The sequence below is a fragment of the Nanorana parkeri genome, unplaced genomic scaffold, assembly GCF_000935625.1.
Source record: "Nanorana parkeri isolate BGI_ZX_2015 unplaced genomic scaffold, ASM93562v1 scaffold124, whole genome shotgun sequence".
Lineage (NCBI taxonomy): Eukaryota > Metazoa > Chordata > Amphibia > Anura > Dicroglossidae > Nanorana > Nanorana parkeri.
In genome coordinates, this window is record NW_017306392.1 from 2,150,186 (window position 1) to 2,157,143 (window position 6,958).

Consider the following 6,958-nt stretch of genomic DNA (forward strand, 5'->3'; position numbering starts at 1 on the left):
ATATTTGTTGTCCTCTACTATTAATTTAGATACCACACTAAATATTTGAGAGCATTAACACCTACAGGGGAAATCTTCCAATTGGCACACCTGTTCCATTGACAACTGTCTAAGGAGTTTTCTCCAACTTTAGAGAGATTTCTTCTCACTTCCTGTTGTACTTTTAGGTTTTTATTTGTGTGTGACACCAGTGGGGAGACTTCCCCTCACTTCTTGGCCCTGTGACACCAGTGGGGAGACTTCCTCTCACTTCTTGACCCTGTGGCCCTACTGGGGAGACTTCCTCTCCCTTCTTGACCCTGTGACCCCACTGGGGAGACTTCCCCTCACTTCCTGACAATGTGACCCTCACTGTGGAGATTTACCCTCACTTTTTGTCTCTAGGGAAGATGGCAAGTAGCAATTACATAATAATCCCCATTCACACCTTTGCGTTCCATAAATGCGTGGCAAATGCGCTACAAAATGTGCACGTTGATGCACTTTCATGGAACGCATCAAAAATGTGCAATGCGCTTATGGTGCCATTACTTGTTAATGGCACCACAAACATGCCCAGAAAAACGCACAGAATTTGGTACATGAGCTACTTTCCCACATTTATTGTGTAAAAAAACAAAAAGGTGCACGAAGGCGACGCGCGTTCACAGTACGCTGTGGTGTGGATGGATACTTAGATTGGGTTGCTTCGACATTTTGCATACTCAGAAAAAGGCCGGGACTCAGAAAAAGGTTGAGAAACATGCCCTATGCTATCTATAAAAAGTTTTGAAGTATAGATATTCTTTAAGTTTTCGTCAAAAGGAACACAATCTTGCTGTTGTAACTAATATGAAGAAATATTATTACATTTTACCTAATGCTCTGTGTTTATTAGTTGTCCTATGATTTGTTCTAATGATTGTGATTCAATAAAAGCTGATACTAGGTTAATAGTTAATCATTCTCGCAGATGATTCTGTTGCATGTGAGTAGAGAAAAACGTGTTTGACCCAGAGAGATATAGAGCTGTAAAGGTTTATCAGTAGGTCAGAATGTAGGGCATAGAGTTGAAAAAAGATCTGGAAGTCATGGGTCAAGAGATTGATTTCTCTCAAGGTTAATGCCAATGGTGTAAAGGTTTTGTGTGTGTGTGTGTGTGTGTGTGACAGTCAATTGCTTAAATAAACACTCAGTTTAATAAGTAGTGGAGGTTAAACATGTACTGATAATAATACCTTTATACATACATTACATAAATGTAACAATGTGTTTTATCTTCTGCCAGTATTTACATCCACAGATAATTTATGCACAATAATGATTATCTACTCATCAATGATGTCCCACTGCTTTCTGCTCCAATGTTGCTAACTGGTCAAATGTTGATTAACGTTATTTTACATCAAATATGTTTACAGTAGGGACGCCCCAATACCAATACTAGTGTCGGGGCCGATATCAGGTGAAAATGCCCCGAATCTAAAGGCCAATACCGGCCCTTTAAATTTTTATACCACAGAGGCTGCCTGGATCCCTGTGCTTGTGGAAACTTCAGGAAGCCTGCTGGGGACATGGCAGTAGCTGTCCTTGGCAGTGCCTGTCCGGTACTATATCTCCTCCTTCTCTTTCCTGGTGCATGCACAGCCATGGACATCCCCACACTGTACATTCCCGGAGCTGGCACCTGCCCGTTCAACCCACCATTTCAGGCTGGTGTTCTATCACTTGCGCCACTGACACACCACCCGATCAGCATAGCCACTGCCCGCAGAGCCATGGAGTGATCCACATGCTGTCCGGGTGAGATCGCAGCCTGGTGAGATCGCAGCCTGGTGAGATCTCTATTTAGCTGTGTAAAATGTTGTGTATTCAGCTCTGGTGACATGATATGTATTCAACTTTGGTGACATGTACTGTATTCAGCTCTGGTGACATGTATATTCAGCTCTGGTGAGATGTTGTGTATTCAGCTTTAGTGACATGTTGTGCATTCAGCTCTGGTGACATGTTGTGTATTCAGCTATGGTGTCATATACATGCAGGCTGGTGAGCTCTGTACGCAGCCCTGCTGAGAAACTGTCCTAAAATCATTAGTCTGTATTGTTTAAGAAAAATTGTCACATGTCCCTTTAAGAAAAAGTATCGGTAATTGGTATCGGCAAGTACATGAGGGACAGTACTTGTACTTGGTCTTGAAAAAGTGGTATTGTGACATCTATAGTTTACAGCAAAAGTTGCATGATGTGATGTATGAAATTATATTCATATTATTGATACAAAGGCCAGTGTATGAAAGAAAGTGGTTGGATTTTTGTTTAAGGAAAAACAATCCCTTAACCCTTTCACTGCCAAGCCCCCCTTTCCCGGAATGCTTTTAACCTCAGCTGGCCACACCATTTTTGCATTTTGCCATTGTTTTTTTTTTTTTACTTGCTTGTGCACTGTGCTGGTGTGTGTTGTGATAAAATGATACAGGCGTACATTTGATCGCAACACAGCGTATCACAATGCAGGGCAATGCATCACAATGCTTTGCTATGTGCTGCCACACAATTAAATTAATGTTATTTTAAAAAGAAAAAAAAACTAACACACCACAGCGCATATGCATGGCGTACACCACAATATGGTGCACGTGTATGTTATCTGTGTGGGGGGGAGGGGGGTTTGTGTATAATTTTGTTTACATTTATCATTTTTTTAATGTTGGGGCGCTTTGGGGAAATATCAGGGGTCTAAACAGACCCCTGACATTTCCTTTTTGAAACAGAAAAAGAGATTGAGGACACAGAGTCCTCAATCTCTTTTTCTGAAGCCCCAGCACTCAATGAATGGAAAGCACTCAGTACAGAGACTTCCTGTTCTTTCACAAACTGGTGAAAGTAAATATTTACTATCAACCAGTTATGAATGGGTAGAAGGCTCGGAACTTAGTGCTACTACCCATTCAGGAACTCATGAATGAACAGGAAGTGATGTAAAGCTGTTGTTTAAAGTTGTTTACAAACATTGGATTGATGAACGAACACTCCAGTGTTTGTGCTACACACAGTGGATCAGTAAATATTACAACTATTTACCAATCCTCCGCTCAGCCACACCCAAAGCCACTCTCCATCCTGACAGAATGACAGCCGCTCCACTCTCCTCCCTGCTCGGCGCTTGCTGCTCTCTCTCCTGCCATCCTGACAAGCGGCTCCCTCCTCCACCTCCCCGCTGGCTTCAGGGGAGAGCAGCGGGGTTCCCGGGGAGATTTATAATGAACTGCCGCACTATTCCTTGTATACCACTGGGGGGAGCCAAATCACCTCCTTCAGCTTCTCCACCATCCAGCTCTCTGCACTTCCACCCACTGCCACCGGAGGGAGCCAACAAAACAGAGCAGACAGGACAAACGAAACAGCAGCAGATCTCCTTCCCCGCCGAGCATCGAGCCTCCACTCACCGCAATCTGGAGCGGCGTCCGCCAGATCACCACCGCCCTTCCCCGGGACGGGCCGACCGACATCCACCGCCCCAATCGACCAGGGCAAAAGGTATGTGCAGAGGGAACAAGCAAAGCACAGCAGCAGAGGAAGCTAGCCGGGGACTCGTGCTAGCAGAATCAGCCAGTCAGCCAGCCCGCAGTCTCATAGTAGAGGACAGGCAGAGCACCTGTTTCCACACCACGCCGGGTCCACGCGTGCACGCCCACTCAAATCCGCTCACTAGTCACACCCCACTTCCCACTTCTTTTTTAGAAAATTATTTTTATTATTTGTATTTTTTAATAAGTTTTATTATTTAAAGTCATATTTTAAAAAATAAACCATTAAGGCGTATGTATAGGCAAAGCCTTTTTTAAGTTTTGGATAAAGTGGGGGAAACTTAGACCCTCTGCTAAGTTTGTATTGCTGCCTGTGCCCCCACTGGGGAAATTCAACCTTTCATGTATTCTGGTATTACCAGGAAAATCAAGAAAAATTAATTTTTGAGTTGGCAACTGAACAGGAGCTGAGGGTAAGTCATTTAATTGGGAGACATTTTCAGGTGACAAGTCTAAAATGGGAATTGCATTTGCTCTCAATTTCTGTTATATCTATAGAACAGGAAACCTGCCATACTCTAAGAAAAAAAAAGAACGTTTACCCTTTACAACTTTTATATGGGGTGCTATGAAGACACCAGTGTCACAGAGCATTATTGGTTTTCCTGTTCTCTTTTACGCCCTTCTATTTTTAAAATTATAACACCCCCCATCTAAACTAAGCAGTGGGGGAGGAATGGTAGGGAGATGAATCACTCCTCTGACTTAATCAGTTGTGTGTAAACCAGTGTTAATTTTGACAGCAAATTTCTATTTAGCTTTCGTCAAAGTCTTTTGACTAAAATGCCAATTTGTTTTAGTCATATTTTAGCCATCTGAATTGTTTTAGCTTTAGTCGACTAAATCTACAGTAGATTTAATAAATGTTTTAAATAATTTCTCTAAAACTTCCAATCTCAATATATACTCCTGGAGTAAACTATTATTAAATCTATTAACCTGTTATTTCTTATGGTATTAAGGTTTGAACATGCAATTCAGGCACAGATTTAACTGTTCTAATATATAACATGTTTTTATTTATCCTACAATTAGATTAAACCATTAGATTAAACCAAGTCTTATAAAGAAACTTGAATATTGAGCATTTTCAACAAAGGACCAGTAATTAGATATGCATTGATTATAACAACTTGCATATGACAGTCTTCATTCTTTCAAGCAGAAGTGCAACTCTAAAATATTAAAATGAAAAACTATATTGGCTGTAATGCCATTGCACATATTACCAATTAGCCATCCATTCAGGATGGAAACGGAACTGGAAGTCCAAAAAGATTAGTTCTGATTGGATCTCTCTAATATTTTAGTCTAGTTTTAGTTAGTCAACTAAAATGTCACTATATTTTCGTTATAGTTTTAGTCATCATAACTTAGTTTTTATTTCGTTTTAGTCACTGAAAAAGTGTTGTTAATGAAAACTATGACCACAATTATTAGTCGACAATGTTAACACTGGTGTAAGCCAGTGCTTGGTCATTTCTGCTCAGTTAACATAATAATTTCATAAAGCATAAAGCTAAGGCCGGCCAGAGAAACATACGCTTACTGAGCACTTTAATATAAACTTTTGAACTCCTGGTTATTCATGCAATTATTTAATTAGTCAACCAAGTGGCAGTAGCACAATGCGTAAAATCATGCAGTCAGGACCTTCACCTATTATTCACATGAAATACCGCAATAGAGAAAAAATTGATCTTGGTGATTTTAACCGTAGCATAATTGTTGGTGTCGAACGGGCTAGTTTAGTTTAGTGTATGTAATTGCCACTCTTCTGGGATTATTTATGCACAACATTCTGTAGAGCTTACTCAGAATGGTGTGAAACTCAAAATACATCCAGTGAATGCTAGTTCTGCTGTTGGAAATGCCTTTTTCATGAGTGAGATCAGAGGGGAATGACCAGACTGGTTCAAGCTGATAGAAAGGTTATGGTAGCTCAGATAGCCAGTCCTTACAACTGTGGTGAGCAGAAAAGCATCTCAGAATTTAAAAAATCTTGAGCCAAATGGACTATGGAAGCAGAAGACCAGCTTGGCTTCCATTCCTGTCAGCTAAGAACAGAAAGCTGTGGCTTCGATTTGTGCAGGCTCTCCAAAACTGGACAGTTGAATACCGGAAAAATGTAGTCTGGTCTAATGAATCCCGAATTCTGCTTGGGCAAACAGATGGTATGTCAATCACTGGATCTGAATCCAGTACCTTTGGGATGCAGTAGAACAGGGGATTCTCAGAAGTAATGTGTGGCTCACACTTCTTCAGAAATTGTATGAAGCAATCATGTTAACATGAACCATAATCTCAAAGGAATGTTTGTAGAATCCATGCCACGAAGAATTGAGGCTGTTTTGAGAACAATTAACTACCTCCAGGCCGCCGTAGTAAAAAAACGGCCGGCCAGGAGCTCTCTCGATCTGAGCGGGCGTCTTTAGACGCCCGCAATATGGTTAAATGCCTACTCAGTATTAGTATAGTGTTCCTTATAAATTGCTTGGTGAGTGTAATAGCTCCTATTTAATGTAGAAAAAAGTATTCTTATTTTTATATATGTGTAAAAAATAAGTCAAGGCAACTGGACTTGCTGTATTTTTCTTGAAGTCGTTTCACTAGACATCCGACCAGCTTTCTCAATTCAGAATGACTTGTACAAAAATTATCTGGGAATAAATATTCCACATAATCTGTTAGTCGCAACCAGGTGTTGATTGCATTTGCATAATTGGAGTCTAGAAGGTGTTATTAACCTGCCCAGGGAGAGGTGTTAAAACACCATTGTATGTGGCATTATTTTTACAGTTCCCTGTGCATGATTTGGATTTTCAAAGTAAAGTAAAAATGTACTTCTTTAGTAAATTATATAATAGAGTTCTCTGTCCATTTATGAAACCTTTTCCACAAATTCCTATCCCTTTCTTGAGATGTTTTAGTTATTAACTGCACTCTCAGGTCTGCTCCTCTGCTCAGTGGGCAGGGTTTCAATAGCCAGCCTGCTATTGCAATTTGAAACAGCCAGTAGCAATCTGGCTATTGCTCATGGCTGCTTACATACACCTGTCACCTGCGGAAGCTAGCCAGCAGGTGAATGGGGCCCTAGGGGGACAGGGTGCCGCAGGGGGAGCTGCGGTGGGGAGGTTGCTTGCAACTTACTATTAACTGTTAAGCAACCAGAAGCGGGAGCCCAATCTACTTTTGCCGCATGACAATCTACTTCTCCTGATACAAAAAAATTATTTTAACCAAAACCATATTTTACTCTGTGCTGAGAAGCTCTTTTTATTGGTGCTCTCAATGAATGCTCACAGTTTGTGAGCGAAACCCAAAATCCATAGCACAGGGCTGCACTGGACAGCAGTACAGGGTACAATAGTACACCCGTACTAGAGGAGG